The sequence below is a fragment of the Lissotriton vulgaris genome, unplaced genomic scaffold (genome assembly GCF_964263255.1).
Source record: "Lissotriton vulgaris unplaced genomic scaffold, aLisVul1.2 SCAFFOLD_582, whole genome shotgun sequence".
In the NCBI taxonomy this organism is placed as follows: Eukaryota; Metazoa; Chordata; class Amphibia; order Caudata; family Salamandridae; genus Lissotriton; species Lissotriton vulgaris.
Window position 1 is genome coordinate 106,342 of NW_028254378.1, and position 19,165 is coordinate 125,506.

Genomic DNA, 19,165 nt, shown 5'->3' on the forward strand with positions numbered 1-19,165 from the left:
TCACCCATTACGGATGGGAGCGCCCGGGGGGAGGCGGTTATTGGCCCCTCAACGGGGAGGCGGTCCCCTCTAAGGACGGGGACGCCGAAAGGGAAGGCGGCCATAGGCCCCTCCCTGGGGAGGAGGGGCTGCAGGGCCTCTCCTGGGAATTTCCTGGGGCCAGGACATCTGCGACGGCAGATGTGGTAAGTTGTGTGGGGTGGGAGGGGGGTCTACGCTACCTTCTAGACACCTCACACGAGTCCTCGGACGACCACTAAGATGGCGTCGAGTTAACATGGGGCCCCCGTCAAGACAAGGGAAATTGGAAATGGGCACAAAGGTGTAGTCCTCTGTGCGACCGCCCCTCACAAGTGAGGGGGGAGTTCTGGGTTAGGGATCTGACACCGGTTACGACCTTGCCGTTGGCCCGTTATGTTAGGATGTACAATTTCAATTTTAGAAATGCATTTGCAGGATGTTTAGTATCGGCTAGGAGAACCTTTGTATTAGAGATGTGTTAAGGTTAGCCAAGAACATCGTAATGTGGAAATGAAATTGTACATGATATGAAACTGTTATTTTAATGTTTTAGTTTTGTTTCATATTTTAATAAATACGGCCGGGAGGGTAACTCCCTCCCGCCTTCCAAAAGTTCAGAACCGTTTCCGTATTCCCATTCTTGGGGATTGTGTTGAGAGGGGGTGGCGGGTATCTCAGCCATATAATAAAGTTTGGGATTATACAACACAAGATATACAATCTTATGAGGAGACTTCAGATACAAATAATACATCTGATTCTTTAGACAACATTCCAGCAGGAAATTTAGATATTATGTTAGATAATGAAACAATTACTACAGAAACAAATAATATTTTAAGTTTAGCACCTGCAGCATATAACACCCCAAGAGGCTTATATGAAGACAAAGATTCTGAATATTTAGCATTCCCAACTATATTTTGCGGGAAACGAAGGCCAACAAATAAAGAAAGGCATGTACCAATACATTACAGCACAATCTGTCAATCAGAAGTAAGAAGTAATGATTTAAGAGTAGCAAAGTCTATTACTAATCTTTTCTTTAAAGTAAAAGCATTATACATTAAACAAATACAGAGTAAAATATTTATCTCGCTTAGAAAATACTTTACTAATGGAAACATTATAAGTGCAAAAGACATAAAAGATAAATTAGATACTATTTTACAGTTTAATGAAGGGTACAAAATCCTTGAAACAATACGTAGTTCACCACCATATTGGGAGCAATGCAAAAAAGACCTCTTTGCTATGATTAGTCAATTAGGATTACCAACCTTTTTTTTAACATTATCAGCTGCAGAAACTAAATGGTATCACTTAATTAACATATTATTGCGTATAGAAAAAGAACCAGAATGCACAAAAGAAGAATTTGAAAATATGTCATGGGAAACTAAATGCAAATTAATACAGCAAAATCCCATTACATGTGCAAGACATTTCGACTTCCAAGTTAGGAAATTATTTAATTGTATTTTATTGCATGAAAGTAATCCAATTGGCAAAATTATTGATTACTTTTATAGAGTGGAATTCCAGCAATGTGGATCACCACATATACATACTATAATATGGATCAAAAATGCCCCTCTATATGAAAGTTCGGATATAGATGAAGTCACTACTTTTATTAATAAGTATGTTACATGTGCAAAATCTCAAGATCCAGCTATACAGTCTTTAATACCCCTACAAAGACACGGCCATACCAAAAACTGCCGTATCAAACATAAAAGAACATGCAAATATCATTATCCAAGATATCCAATGCCTGAAACTTTCATACTAGAACCAATAGAACTAGACAAAACAGATACAGAGCTCTTACAGCAAATTGAACTAATACATCTAACTATAAACAGCCAAGAATTCCAAACTTATACTTTTGAACAGTTTTTACATACAATGAACATAGATCTAGAACAATATACTTTATGTATACGATCTGTAATGAGAAAAAAATACTATTTTCCTAAAAAGGACACCAGCTGAATGCTTTATAAATACCTACAATCCGACTATTTTGCAAGCATGGCAAGCAAATATAGATATACAATACATTTTAGATGCATATGCAAGTGCTGTGTATATTGTATCATATATAAGTAAATCACAGCGAGGAATGAGCAAATTAATTGCCCAAGCTGCTAAAGAAGTACATCACAATCCAAGTATTAAAGAACAACTTAAGCATATAGGTAACACATTCTTAAACTGTACCGAAATAAGTGCACAAGAAGCAGCCTATCTTACACTTGAAATGAAATTAAATTAGATTTGTTAAGCGCATGGCTGCCCAAGAGCGTCCCAGCGCTGATACACTCAGCTAGATTCCAGGATCCTCAGAAAGCGGACTCATAATCCTCGTGGAAAAAGGAATGTCTTTAAAGATTTCCGAAACCTCTGGAGACAGGGTTCCAGACGGAGAGCTGCAGGAAGATCATTCCAGATCTTGGCTACGTTCACAGAGAACCTCCTGCCTCCTGAGCGAGCATTCTTTACTCTGGGGATAGTCAGTAAGTTACTCCCATCAGAACGGAGGGGACGCGAGGACTTGTAGGGGCATATAAGGTCCCTGAGGATTGGGGGGCCCATTCCCTGGAGAGACTTAAAGGCGATGGAAAGGGCCTTAAATTTGACTCTCTCCCGAATGGGGAGCCAATGGAGAGCTCTAAGAGCAGGCTTGGCCGAAGTTCTTTTTTCAGTGCCTGTCAAAACCCTGGCCGCGGCATTTTGTACTCGCTGGAGGGTGTTGATGGCTGATTCAGGGGCACAGAGCAGCAAGGCGTTACTGTAGTCCAGCCTTGACAGTATTAGCCCCTGAATCAGGAGTTTCCTTGAACTAAAGGGGAGAAGAGGCAACACCTTTCGGACCGAGCGTAACAAACCGTAGCAGATCCCTGCCACTTTCTTCGTATGTACTCTGAACGTCAGGTCGGGCTCTAACCATACTCCCAAGCTCTTAATCTCATTCTTGGGTTGGGGCGCCTCACCCAGACATGGGGGCCACATAGTTTTGGGAAGGGAAGTGGAAAGGTTGCCCAGCATCATAAGTTCCGTTTTGGAACCATTGAGTTTTAGCCGAGATTCTGTCATCCAAGCCATGATACCTGTCAGACAGCACCCGAATCTTTCTGCCGCATTTACATGATGGGATAGCGAAACGACAAGCTGGGTGTCATCTGCGTAGGTCACTATTTTCACCCCGAAGGGTGAAACCACATCCTCCAGTGGGGCCATATAGATATTAAAAAGCGTAGGGCTCAACGAGGAGCCCTGCGGGACTCCACACTGGAGGGGGATCGACTCAGACAGGTTGGTGCCATCGCAGACCTGGTAAGACCGATCGTTCAGAAAGGAAGTAATCCAACTTAAAGCCTGACCAGATATTCCCACCCTAGTAAGGCGCTGAATAAGGATACTGTGATTGACGGTATCAAAAGCCGCGCTGAGGTTGAGGAGGACCACAGCTGCGGAACCTCCTGCGTCAAGGATGCATCTGGCTTCCTCCACTACTGCAATCAGGGCAGAGTCAGTACCCTGCCCAGGGCAAAAGCCTGTTTGCGAGTGCTTGAGCAGGTTATGACCTTCTAGGAATGTGGACAGCTGGCGGTTGACAACCTTTTCTGCAATTTTGCCCAGGCCAGGCAACAAAGAAATTGGGCGGAAGTTCGCCAGGTCGTCAGGGTCCAGTCCCGGCTTTTTAGGGAGAGCCTTAACCATCGCCTTCTTCCAGCTAGGGGGAACTTCCCCACCGCCGAAGGAGGCGTTCAGGAGATCCGTGGCCCGCAAGGAGATGGTCTGTGCCATCCTCTTAAGAATATGGATGGGCATAGGGTCAGAGGGGGAACCACTTTTAAGATTAGCTAATTCTTTGCGGAAGTCTTCCTCAGTTATGGGAGTGATAACTTCCCACAAAGGGCTCACACCACTCACGACCTGCGTGGTGGACTCAAAAGGAGGTGTACTAAGAGGAATACTTTGTAGAATTTTCCTAACCTTGTTATCAAAGAAATGTGCAAGCTCGTTGCATCGAGCTCTGCTCGTAGCTTGTGGCAGTGAAGGAGAGGGGGTGTTCAGGAGTTCCTTAACTATAATAAATATTTCTCTTGAGGAGCTGGAAGCAGTCCTGATTCTCTCTTCATAAAAGGTCGCTTTCGTGAGGTTGCAGGCTAGCTTGTATGCCCTCATGGCTTCTTGATAGGGAACTTTACTATTAGTAGAATAGTCAAATTCCTTTACGGAAAAGTTCTAGATCTTTTGTATTTATTAATACAAGTCCTAATGGAAAGGGGCGACCAATCGGTCCCCCCGAACGTATGGTGGAGTACCCCGATCCCCCCGGGAAGCCATCTTGGGCGGGAGGCGAGTCCCGGCTGGTATGCCCGAAGCGGCGTAGCCGGGGCGTGCTTTTTCCCGCCCTGGAGTGGGTTGTCCTAGACACCGAAGCTGCCAGCCACGCCCCCGGAGGCGGGCGGAGGCGGGTTTACGCCCGCCCGAAGAGGGATAAAAGGAGCGACAAGCCAAGGTAGCATCCTCTTGTTCCTGTGCTCTGAAGCTGCACCTCCCCGCTGCACGTGAGCTCGAGACGGAACGAAGAGCCAATTTTGAGCGTTGTAATTTTGTCTTTGTTCTTTCAGAGAATCATCGTTGGAGAATGCCGGGCAAGAAGGTCGGAAAGCGGGTCGGTACCGATCAGATGCTCCGCATGCTCGTAAAAGACATGGCCGAGATGAAGAAACAGATGGCGGCAATGAACGGTGTAGGGGGCCCAAAGCGAGTCGTCGGACCAGCATTGCCGGGAGTAGTCCCTAGCGGGAGAGGTAGAAGGTCCAAGAGGGGGGCAATGGGGGGAGAGACCCCGGTTCCCGAGGCGCCGCCGGCGCTCCCCGATACACCGACTGAGGCACCGATCCCGGTACCGAAGGAGGGGCAACCAATTCCCGTTGTAGTCACCCCTGTGAACGGGGAGGATATGCCTCCCGAGTTGGCTGCACAGCTGGCAGCGTGGTTGGGGAAAGATAGCGAGGGCACCACGGCGGATGACGCCAGGGCAGTAATGAGGCAGTTGCGGCAATCAAGAGAGGCTGCAAAGGCACCATGTCCTTTTGTTCCCCCGCAGGCTCCAGTGGGTGAAACCGCGGCGGGCACGAGTTCGGCAGCGACTACGGTTACAGCTTCTAGTGCAGGTAAGCGGCTACTGCCAATTGCGGGGGAGGGGTCCGTACCCTCGAGAAGGGAGAAAGTGGCTCAGCATATTCCGATTGAAATCAAGGAGAGGGTATGGGCTGAGAAGTATGTAAACATGTTTTCTTTGCTAACTGATCATTATGAGATCGAGCATGTGAAGGGTCAAAAAGAGTTTTTGCACCCGAGTGTTTGGCGCGCCAAGATGGCCGCTTTTAAGGTCGATGAGAACATAGGTAATTGGGGCAGAGCGTTTGGCATATTCACTTCAATTATGGGGGAACGAAGGCCTGAACTGTTGGCCGAGTTACCCGTGTACCAGACACGTATTATGGAGTTTTCTCAGTCATATGAGGGCAATCAGTGGTTTTGTTATGATAATGTTTTTCGGAAGGCCAAGGAGTTCGACCCATCTCTGACGTGGGATTGTTACGACTCCATTTCATGGCAAAAGATGGAGAAATCAGGCATGTTAAAGGCACCATTGGTGGGGGGAAACGGGGGAGAGTTTTCCCGCCATTCATCTGGGGCACCCTTTCGGGCAGGTTCAAGTAATGAGCATCACTCAAGGTCGAGTGGCAATACAGGCAAAAAAGGGATCTGCTGGAATTTTAACAGGGGAAAGTGTACAAGGCCCCAGGGGTCATGCAAGTTTAGGCACGACTGTGGGGGGTGTGGGCAATACTCGCATCCTGAGACCATGTGCAGAGCCAAAACGGGTGATAACGGAGGTAGGGGAAGCGCCAAACAGGTCTGAAATAGTCCGAGGGGCGCCTTTACCTACCCCGGTTGATACCATGGCAATGATTCCTTGGCTCAATGAATACCCGGATCATGTCTCCGCTGGGGTGTTGCGAGATGGGTTTTCGTATGGTTTCCGCATCCCAGTGGGGAATTTTCAGGGTAAGGCACATTGTAGGAACCAACTGTCGGTCCTGCAGAATACGGCGGTGGTACGGGCGAAGATTGTGAAGGAGGTGACCCGGGGTCGGGTTGCCGGACCATTCGACATGCCACCGGTTGCTAATTTTGTTTGTTCCCCCTTGGGAGTGGTCCCCAAGAAGGACCCGGGTGAGTTTCGATTAATACATAACTTGTCAGCCCCGAGAGGTCTTTCGGTGAATGATGCGATAGACCCGGAGGTGTGTTCGGTGCGGTACGCATCTTTCGATGAGGCCGTCGCCATGTTGAATCGCCTGGGGCCCGGAGCGCTGATGGCCAAATCAGACATCGAGTCAGCGTTCCGGTTGCTCCCGGTACGCCCAGACGATCAGCGTCTCCTTGGTTTTATGTTTCAGGGTCGCTATTACATGGATAAATGTATGCCAATGGGATGCTCCATATCTTGTGCTTATTTTGAGAAATGCAGTTGTTTTCTGCAATGGGTATTCACAAGAATGACGGGGTTTCAGCATGTTATGCATTATCTTGACGATTTTCTGTTCCTGGGGGCAGCCGGGGATCCAGAATGTGCACAAGCTTTAAAAGAATTTTGTGGTCTGATGAATCAGTTTGGTGTGCCATTGGCACCAGGTAAGACGGTGGGGCCATCAACTTCGCTCGAGTTTCTCGGAATAGAGCTCGATTCACTGGAAGGTTGCTTCCGGTTGCCCAAAGAAAAGGTGGGGAAATTCAGGGCCTCCCTTGAAGCATGTATTCGGGAAACCAAGGTGAACTTGCATCAATTGCAGCAAACTGTGGGTCAGTTGAATTTTGCCCTTAGAGTAATGCCAATGGCCCGCCCTTTCTCCCGCTCGATTGCACAAGCCATGGTCGGTCTTAAAGAAGGGCACCATCGCACGAGGCTCTCGGCCGAGATTCGCCAGGACATGCGCATTTGGTTGGCATTTCTGGCGGATTTCAATGGTCGGGTTGTCTGGAGCAAGCCGGCGGTGTCCTCCGAAGAGTTGGGGCTGTGGACAGATTCGGCGGGGAGTATAGGCTTTGGCGCCATATTCGGTAATCACTGGTCGGCTCAAAAGTGGCCGTCATGGTGGCACGAGTGTGGGCTGACGAGTAACATTGCTTTTCTCGAACTGTTCCCTATTCTGGTGGCCCTACAAACATGGCCTGAGGGGTTTCGGGATCACTCTGTGGTGTTCTGGTCGGATAACATGACCGTGGTTGAGTGTATCAATAGTCAGGCAGCACGATGCAAATGGATTCTGAGATTGCTCAAGGAAATTGTTTTACTATGTATGCAATTGAACGTGCTCTTTAGGGCGAGACATGTGGCAGGAGTACTGAATCAGGCTGCTGATGCGCTTTCTCGTTTCCGTATGCAGGCCTTCTGGGGTTTTCTGCCCACAGCGGACCCGGTGTCGGCACCATTCCCCGAAGCTCTCTGGTCTCTCGGTGCCCCGAACTACAAAACCTCGTGGGAGAGAGTTTAGCACCCAGGACAAGGAAGGCATATGAAGGGGCGTTCCGTTCCTATTGGTCCTTTTTGGGTTCTGCTAGGGGGGAGCTTTGGGGCCAGGAAGAGTCTGTCGTAAAGTTTTTGCTGTCGTTACATCAGGCAGGCAAATCGGTAGCCACGGCCCAGAGGCATCGGGCCGCCATTTCCTTCATGGCGCGGGCTCATGGGATCCAGGACCCTACTGCATCTTTCATAGTACAGAAAGCGCTGCGTGGGTGGCAATGCCTTGAGGGTCGCAGAGTAGATGAAAGGCACCCGATAGGTCTGGAAAGGTTGGCCCTGTTATTTTCCGTTCTCCCTGCGACTTGTTCATCCCAGCCTGAAACAGTGTTATTCCGGGCCGCTTTTGCATTAGCATTCCATGGGGCTATGCGGGTAAGCGAACTGGTGGCAAGGAACAAGCAGGATACGGGGGGGGGACTGTGCCGAGAGCACGTTCAAGTTAAGGGGGACACGATGATTGTCTCGTTTCCCAGGTCCAAGACCGATCAGGGTGCGATCGGGGACAGCGTAGTAGTCCATCGGAGTCCCGGATCTCCCATGTGCCCCGTCGTATGCGTTGAGGAATATTTGGCGCTGAGGGCGGCATCGTGGGGGGGACCCTGTTGAGACACACTGATGCCACCCCACTGACGAGGTTTCAGTTCCAGCGGGTGCTTGCAATGGCAATTTCGGCCGCGGGCTTGAACCCGGGCGATTTTGGGACCCATTCCTTCCGGATAGGGGCTGCTACAGAGGCTACAGCCAGGGGTCTGAGTGTGGAAAAAGTGAAACAATTGGGGCGTTGGTCCTCGAATTGTTACAAAAGGTATGTGCGGTTGCACATGTTGTGAAGCTGTAATCATGTACTCACGCTTCTTGTTTTTGTTTGGTTTACAGTTTCGCAAGCTTACGAGGCGGGGCGGACTGTGCAGTCGACCCGACACCTGGGAACCAGCGGTCAAAGATCACCGGCTGCGGAAAAAGTGGTGTGGGTCGTGGGCCACTCATACGTGAGGCGTGCCGCGGACGTATTCAAAGCAGGTGACATGATTCACATGGCTGGGGAATACGGGTACAGGGTGACCTTCTACGGAAGGGGCGGGCTCTGTATTGACCAGTTTCAACCTTTTGTCGAGGCTTTGTTAGGGCGGACAAGGTCACCGCCATCTATAATCATAGTGCATCTTGGGGGCAATGATTTGGTGACCACTGGTAGACGACTACTTCTCGAGGCGATACTATCCACAGTAAGTTGGTTGGCGAGAAGGGTTCCAGGGTGCACAATTGCATGGTCCCATATGATTCCACGAAAAGTATGGCGGGGGGCGAATTCTGTGTCTGCTATAAATCATTCGGTGAAGAAGGTAAATAACAAGTTGGCTAGACTGTTTCGTACAAGTGCATTGCATTCGATTCCTCATGGTTGTATCAGGGGGGACAGTATGTATCTGGAGGATGGGGTCCATTTGTCCCGGGTGGGGAATTCTTTACTCATAGGAGACCTAGTAGCCTGGCTAAAGAGTTTACAGCATGACCTTTAGGTAGGAGTTTTGTGGGGGGGTCCGGATAGCCGGTCAACTATCCGGCCTGTGGCGGTAAGGTCATGATCGGTGAGCAGTAATTGGAAGATCCCTATGGGGGGGCGTCACCCATTACGGATGGGAGCGCCCGGGGGGAGGTGGCCATTGGCCCCTCAACGGGGAGGCAGTCCCTTCTAAGGATGGGACGCCGAAAGGAAAGGGAAGGCGGTCAAGGCCCCTCCCTGGATAGGAGGGGCTACGGGCCCCACCTGGGAATTTCCCGGGGCCAGGACATCTGCGACGGCAGATGTGGTAAGTTGTGTGGGGTGGGGAGGGGGGTCTACGCTACCTTCTAGACACCTCACACGAGTCCTCGGACGACCATAAAATGGCGTCGAGTTAATTGGGGCCCCCGTCAAGAAAAGGGAAATTGGTATGTGCACATGAGGTACAGTCCTCTGTGCGGCCGCCCCTCACAAGTGAGGGGGTAGTTCTGGTTTAGGGATCTGACACCGGTTACGACCTTGCCGTTGGCCCTTAACGTTAGGATGTACAATTTCAATTTAAGAATGTATTTGTAGGATGTTAGTATCGGCTAGGAGAACCTTTGTATTAGAAATATGTTAAGGTCAGCCAAAACATCGTAATATGGAAATGAAATTGTACATGATATGAAACTGTTATTTTAATGTTTTAATTTTGTTTCATATTTTAGTAAATACGGCCGGGAGGGTAACTCCCTCCCGCCTTCCAAAAGTTCAGAAATGTTTCCGTATTCCCATTCTTGGGGATTGTGTTGAGAGGGGGTGGCGGGTATCTCAGCCATATGAAAAGCGTACATACTTATTAAAAGACATTGAAACTATCAATTTGTTACCAGATACATCTTGTAAAATACAATATGATAATGTTATAGTGAGGTACAGCAAACACCCTAATAAATTAGAAACATGTACATTAGCAGACTATGCATCTATGTATAATGAAAAGAAGAAATGTAAAAAAAAACAAGAAACAGGGCATGACAATTTCCTTTCTGAAAATAACTTTCATAGCTCAGATGACAAAGAACTTGAGATAAATTTACAAGACGAAACAGACTACATAAAAAGAAAAAAAAACGAGTAATTCGCTATTGCAGATTTAATGTAAAAAATGACTCAGGAAAATTACTATAGGGAATTGCTAATGCTTTTTTACCCATGGCGAAATGAAGATCAGATAATTAATGATAACGAAACATATTATGAACGCTATCTACAACTTAAAGACACAGTAGACTTTAATCATAATAAATATAATAAGCATAATAAACAACTAACAACTAATAGCAATACAAACAGTGTATTAGATACATTAATAGCACCAATAGATACTGAAGCAGATGACCCCATATCCCATGAAATGCAAGATAATGAAAGGCCATTATATGACCTATCATTTGGTTTAGGCATTAGAAGTACAAGTATAGAAGAAACACTAACAAATAACATAATGCCAAAGGAGCAATATGACAGTATAATGCAAAATCTTACAGTAGATCGACTTAACTTTATATATCATCATTTGCATTGGGTTAAAACAAAAGAAACACCCTGCTACACATTTTGTACTGGTGGTGCAGGAGTAGGCAAAAGCTTCCTTATTACAGCACTTTACCAAACATTAGTACGTTATTACAATACAAAAGCAGGAGAAAACCCAGATAACATACATGTATTGCTTACAGCTCCAACAGGCAAAGCAGCATATAACATTCAGGGCAAGACACTACATAGTACCTTTAAAATACCAGTTTCACTAACACTAACTCATAAACAGCTAACTCATGAGAATAGAAGTACACTACAAAGTGAGCTAATGCATCTAAAATTTCTAATAATAGATGAAATATCAATGGTAGGGGCTAATGTATTCAATTTCATACATAATAGACTACAAGAAATAAAAATGTCTAATCTCCCTTTTGGCGGAATATCTATTTTAGCAATAGGAGACTTACCAATTAAAGCCAGTTTTTGACAAATACATATTTGACAATCCAAAACATTCATACAGGCCAGTAAGTACCAATTTATGACAGACATATTTTAAGTTGTTTGAGTTAACTAAAATAATAAGACAACAAAATGATTTAGCATTTGCTGAACTACTAAACCGATTAAGAGAAGGGAAACAAACTAATGAAGATATAAGACAGATACAAACACGAGAAATAGAACCACCTGAAAACATTAGCAAAACTATCCCTTATAATATGGGAACTAACAATGAAGTGAATAACATAAATAGTGCAGTTTTATTAGAACATATAACACAATACACACTTTACACAGCTACAGCAACAGATACAGTTGCATCAGACCTAAGTGAAGTAGTCAAAAAAAAATACTAAACCAGTTACCAGCAGACAGTACTAAAACAATGGGCCTGCCATTCATATTACATATTGCATTACAATTAAGATATGACTTAACTCGCAGTATAAATGTCAATGATGGATTAACAAATGGTGCAACAGGTATAGTGGAATTTGTAGAAACTATCAATAATAGCCCAAGTGTAATTTGGATGAGTTTTGATAAAGAAACAGTTGGAAAATTAACAAGACAAGCAAATAGACACATATATCACAGTAACATTTTGCCTCATTGGACACCAATTACTGCTATAACACAGCATTTTCTATTTACACAAAAATATATAACAATTGTACGCAAACAATTCCCATTGCGCCAATCATCTGCACGTACTATACATAGGACACAAGGAGAAACTATAGAACCACTTTACATTCACTTTAACAATAGCAGAGTACATCATTTGCATTACGTGGCTTTAAGCAGAGCTAAATCGTTAGCCAACATATATGTAAAAAACTTCCAGCAAGACAAAATAGCTGTACATCCAAAAGTACATGAAGAAATGACACACTTACGCACAGACATTCAATTGCACATATCAGTACCCCAGTTAGAGTGCTATAACGAACAGTGTACCATAATTGTGCATAACATAAGGTCCCTGCAAAAAAATTACACTGCGATAAAATCTGACAAAAATATCATGAATAGTGACATAATATGCCTCACTGAAATAAATACAACTAGAAAAGGAGATATAAATAGTTTCTTACTAGAAAAATATCATCTAGTTATATTTGATAAATTTAACAATCAGCAAACAAAACATGGAATTGCCATTTATTACAGGAAAAACATTTGCTTATTACCGATATATGAAACACAACATGAAATCGACATTTTATATTTCACTCAGCATCTTAATAATTGTGACTACTTATTTGTTACACTATACAAACCACCACATGTACGTCTACAAACATTATTACAAGTTTTAACTACCATACTCAAGTTTTATCCAAATTATAAATATGTAATCATGGGAGACTTCAACATAGATTTAACACAAACATCACAAAACACAACTTTGCTATTAGAATATATGCTAGAACAATTTCAATGTCGAAAAAAGTACAACAATACACAACAGACTACAATTCAACATTAGATCATATCTATAGTAATGTCGATCTAATGCACTATGGTACATTAGAATCCTATTATAGTGATTACAAAGCATTATGGGTAGCAGTTTGAAATGCAAACAATCTCCTTTAACATGTACTTTTATTCCAGCTAGTTACAAAGGGGAAAACATGTCAAGAATGTGTACTAACATTTACTCTAGTGTCAGATGATTTCCATAGAAGAACTCAAACAAACAAAACAAGCGGAAAGCAAACCTTACCAAAAATCCATCAGAGCTAACATTGTGAAATGTTCAACAACAAAAAAACTATAAGAACGCAAAACAAGGGGACAGAGTATTATATCACCTTGCTCTAGCTGATCACAGTGCTTCCATAAAAGAAACATGCTACAATGAGGACTTTTATCAACAAACAAAAGAAGGAAATGTAATAATAATTCGGAATTTCCTAACAAAAAACAATGTGATAATCATCACAAAGCAAACTAAAATATCAAGATTAATACCCTTAACTATTCCTCAGGAAATAATGCAGGAGGCAGAAAATATTCTACAACCACCTGCTCCACCAATTTCACCCATAAAAACTGTCAAAGGAGCAAAATTACGCACATTAATGAGCATATCGGGGACAATATCTGAAGTAAGCTCATAAAAATTACACATACGTGTCACACACACCCTTTCACAATAATGGAACATGTATTGCTATACCAATGGACTCTATTAACCTTATTATGGAATACATCATAAAGTTAGCTGATAGAGAAAAGATTACAAAGTCAGCAAGTGTTACTTTAGAATTCACTACAGTGAACATAAAAACAATTAGCAAAATATCATTAGAGAAAACACAACGAAACCATAAAAATGGAAAGTATAAGTCTATAAAAAGCAGATATGTCCTTAAGACACATATATCTCTAAATGCATTACCAGAGATTCCTTCAAGTAACTTACAAGTAGAAAGTACTATAATAAACACACAAAGCAGCATTAGTCAAGCCAATACACTGCATTTAACAACACACACTAATTTGCACATAGCTATTAACAATACTGATATAATAAACACAATAACAGCCAATGATGAATCAGAAACTCAAACAACAAATAGTATACAAAAGCGACAAAATACCAGGAATAGGAAAAGAAAACATACACAACGCACAGAAAATGCACTTAATAATAGCATAAATAATACAGATCAAACAACAAATAATATAATTAGTATATTCCATGCTGAAATAAGATATGGTCCTGAGCACACTTGCACTATTTGCAATCAACTATGGCATAAGCAAAGTCTACTAAAAACAAACAATATTAGTAAGCGGGCAAAATTCATAGAATGCAACTTTAGCAAATACACAACAGATGAGATATGCCAAACATGTTACACGTATATTTGTAAGATCAAAATACCTCCATGTTCTGTTTATAATGGGATGACATTTCCAGATATCCCACCAGTATTACACTTGCATAACTTAGAAGAAAGATTAGTGCCACCAAGAATACCTTTTTTACAAATTAAAACATTACCACGTGGATTTCAAAAATCCCTATCAGGTGCTGTAGTAAATGTACCTGCTGATATTATGACAACTGTAACTGTTTTACCAAGACAAATAAATGATAACATGACAATTCCTATAAAATGAAAATGAAAATTAAGTTATAAATCTTATACCCATTTCGAAAATGTTAGACCAAAAAAAGTAAAACGGGCAGCTTTATATTTAGCAACTACTAGCAGTTTGTTTCAAGAATATGGAATAACTATTAATAAAGTTTGGGATTATACAACACAAGATATACAATCTTATGAGGAGACTTCAGATACAAATAATACATCTGATTCTTCAGACAACATTCCAGCAGGAAATTTAGATACTATGTTAGATAATGAAACAATTACTACAGAAACAAGTAATATTTTAAGTTTAGCACCTGCAGCATATAACACCCCAAGAGGCTTATCTGAAGACAAAGATTCTGAATATTTAGCATTCCCAACTATATTTTGCGGGAAACGAAAGCCAACTAATAAAGAAAGGCATGTACCAATACATTACAGCACAATCTGGCAATCGGAAGTAAGAAGTAATGATTTAAGAGTAGCAAAGTCTATTACTAATCTTTCCTTTAAAATAAAAGCATTATACATTAAACAAATACAGAGTAAAATATTTATCTCGCTTAGAAAATACTTTACTAATGGAAACATTATAAGTGCAAAAGACAAAAGATAAATTAGATACTATTTTACAGTTTAATGAAGGGTACAAAATCCTTAAAACAATACGTAGTTCACCACCATATTGGGAGCAATGCAAAAAAGACCTCTTTGCTATGATTAGTCAATTAGGATTACCAACCTTTTTTTTAACATTATCAGCTGCAGAAACTAAATGGTATCACTTAATTAACATATTATTGCGTATAGAAAAACAACCAGAATGCACAAAAGAAGAATTTGAAAATATGTCATGGGAAACTAAATGCAAATTAATACAGCAAAATCCAGTTACATGTGCAAGACATTTCGACTTCCAAGTTAGGAAATTATTTAATTGTATTTTATTGCATGAAAGTAATCCAATTGGCAAAATTATTGATTACTTTTATAGAGTGGAATTCCAGCAATGTGGATCACCACATATACATACTATAATATGGATCAAAAATGCCCCTCTATATGAAAGTTCGGATATAGATGAAGTCACTACTTTTATTAATAAGTATGTTACATGTGCAAAATCTCAAGATCCAGCTATACAGTCTTTACTACCCCTACAAAGACACGCCCATACCAAAAACTGCTGTATCAAACATGAAAGAACATGCAAATATCATTATCCAAGATATCCAATGCCTGAAACTTTTATACTAGAACCAATAGAACTAGACAAAACAGATACAGAGCTCTTACAGCAAATTGAACTAATACATCTAACTATAAACAGCCAAAAAATCCAAACTTATACTTTTGAACAGTTTTTACATACAATGAACATAGATCTAAAACAATATACTTTATGTATACGATCTGTAATAGAAAAAAATACTATTTTCCTAAAAAGGACACCAGCTGAATGCTTTATAAATAACTACAATCCGACTATTTTACAAGCATGGCAAACAAATATAGATATACAATACATTTTAGATGCATATGCATGTGCTGTGTATATTGTATCATATATAAGTAAATCACAGCGAGGAATGAGCAAATTATTTGCCCAAGCTGCTAAAGAAGTACATCACAATCCAAGTATTAAAGAACAACTTAAGCATATATGTAACAAATTCTTAAAATGTACCGAAATAAGTGCACAAGAAGCAGCCTATCTTACACTTCAAATTCCTTTACGGAAAAGTTCTAGATCTTTTGTATTTATTAATACAAGTCCTAATGAAAAGCGTACATACTTATTAAAAGACATTAAAACCATCAATTTGTTACCAGATGCATCTTGTAAAATACAATATGATAATATTATAGTGAGGTACAGCAAACGCCCTAATAAATTAGAAACATGTACATTAGCTGACTATGCATCTATGTATAACGAAAAGAAGAAATGTAAAAAAAAAACAAGAAACAGGGCATGACAATTTCCTTACTGAAAATAACTTTCATAGCTCAGATGACGAACTTGAGATAAATTTACAAGACGAAACAGACTACATAAAAAGAAAAAAAAACGAGTAATTCGCTATTGCAGATTTAATGTAAAAAATGACTCAGAAAATTACTATAGGGAATTGCTAATGCTTTTTTACCCATGGCGAAATGAAGATCAGATAATTCATGATAACTAAACATATTGTGAACGCTATCTACAACTTAAAGACACAGTAGACTTTAATAATAATAAATATAATAAGCATAATAAACAACTAACAACTAATAGCAATGAAAACAGTGTATTAGATACATTAATAGCACCAATAGATACTGAAGCAGATGACCCCATATCCCATGAAATGCAAGATAATGAAAGGCCATTATATGACCTATAATTTGGTTTAGGCATTAGAAGTACAAGTATAGAAGAAACACTAACAAATAACATAATGCCAAAGGAGCAATATGACAGTATAATGCAAAATCTTACAGCAGAACAACTTAACTTTATATATCATCATTTGCATTGGGTTAAAACAAAAGAAACACCCTGCTACACATTTTGTACTGGTGGTGCAGGAGTAGGCAAAATCTTCCTTATTACAGCACTTTACCAAACATTAGTATGTTATTACAATACAAAAGCAGGAGAAAACCCAGATAACATACATGTATTGCTTACAGCTCCAACAGGCAAAGCAGCATATAACATTCAGGGCAAGACACTACATAGTACCTTTAAAATACCAGTTTCACTAACTCATAAACAGCTAACTCATGAGAATAGAAGTACACTACAAAGTGAGCTAATGCATCTAAAATTGCTAATAATAGATGAAATACCAATGGTAGGGGCTAATGTATTCAATTTCATACATAATAGACTACAAGAAATAAAAATGTCTAATCTCCCTTTTGGCGGAATATCTATTTTAGCAATAGGAGACTTTTGCCAATTAAAGCCAGTTTTTGACACATACATATTTGACAATCCAAAACATTCATACAGGCTAGCAAGTACCAATTTATGGCAGACATATTTTAAGTTATTTGAGTTAACTAAAATAATAAGACAACAAAATGATTTAGCATTTGCTGAACTACTAAACCGATTAAGAGAAGGGAAACAAACTAATGAAGATATAAGACAGATACAAACACGGGAAATAGAACCACCTGAAAACATTAGCAAAACTATCCCTTATAATATGGGAACTAACAATGAAGTGAATAACATAAATAGTGCAGTTTTATTAGAACATATAACACAATACACACTTTACACAGTTACAGCAATAGATACAGTTGCATCAGACCTAAGTGAAGTAGTCAAAAAAAAAATACTAAACCAGTTACCAGCAGACAGTACTAAAACAATAGGCCTGCCATTCATATTACATATTGCATTACAATTAAGATATGACTTAACTCGCAATATAAATGTCAATGATGGATTAACAAATGGTGCAACAGGTATAGTGGAATTTGTAGAAACTATCAATAACAGCCCAAGTGTAATTTGGATGAGTTTTGATAAAGAAACAGTTGGAAAATTAACAAGACAAGCAAATAGACACATATATCACAGTAACATTTTGCCTCATTGGACACCAATTACTGCTATAACACAGCATTTTCTATTTACACAAACATATATAACAATTGTACGCAAACAATTCCCATTGCGCCAATCATCTTCACGTACTATACATAGGACACAAGGAGAAACTATAGAACCACTTTATATACACTTTAATAATAGCAGAGTACATCATTTGCATTACGTGGCTTTAAGCAGAGCTAAATCGTTAGCCAACATATATGTAAAAAACTTCCAGCAAGACAAAATAGCTGTACATCCAAAAGTACATGAAGAAATGACACTTACGCACAGACATTCAATTGCACATATCAGTACCACAGTTGGAGTGCTATAACGAACAGTGTACCATAATTGTGCATAACATAAGGTCCCTGCAAAAAAATTACACTGCGATAAAATCTGACAAAAATATCATGAATAGTGACATAATATGCCTCACTGAAATAAATACAACTAGAAAAGCAGATATAAATAGTTTCTTACTAGAAAAATATCATCTAGTTATATATGATAAATTTAACAATCAGCAAACAAAACATGGAATTGCCATTTATTACAGGAAAAACATTTGCTTATTACCGATATATGAAACACAACATGAAATCGACATTTTATATTTCACTCAGCATCTTAATAATTGTGACTACTTATTTGTTACACTATACAAACCACCACATGTACGTCTACAAACATTATTACAAGTTTTAACTACCATACTCAACTTTTATCCAAATTATAAATATGTAATCATGAGAGACTTCAACATAGATTTGACACAAACATCACAAAGCACAACTTTGCTATTAGAATATATGCTAGAACAATTTCAGAAAAAAGTACAACAATACACAACAGACTACAATTCAACATTAGATCATATCTATAGTAATGTTGATCTAATGGAAAGGGGCGACCACTCGGTCCCCCCGAACGTATGGTGGAGTGCCCCGACCCCCCCCCCCGGGAAGCCATCTTGGGCGGGAGGAGAGTCTCGGCTGGTATGCCCAAAGCGGCGTAGCCTGGGCGCGCTTTTTCCCGCCCAAGAGTGGGTTGTCCTAGACACTGAAGCCGCCAGCCACGCCCCCGGAGGCGGGTGGAGGCGGGTTTACGCCCGCCCGAAGAAGGATAAAAGGAGCGACAAGCCAAGGAAGCATCCTCTTGTTCCTGTGCTCTGAAGCTGCACCTCCCCACTGCACGTGAGCTCGAGACGGAACGAAGAGCCAATTTTGAGCGTTTTATTTTTTGTCTTTGTTCTTTCAGAGAATCAGCGTTGGACAATG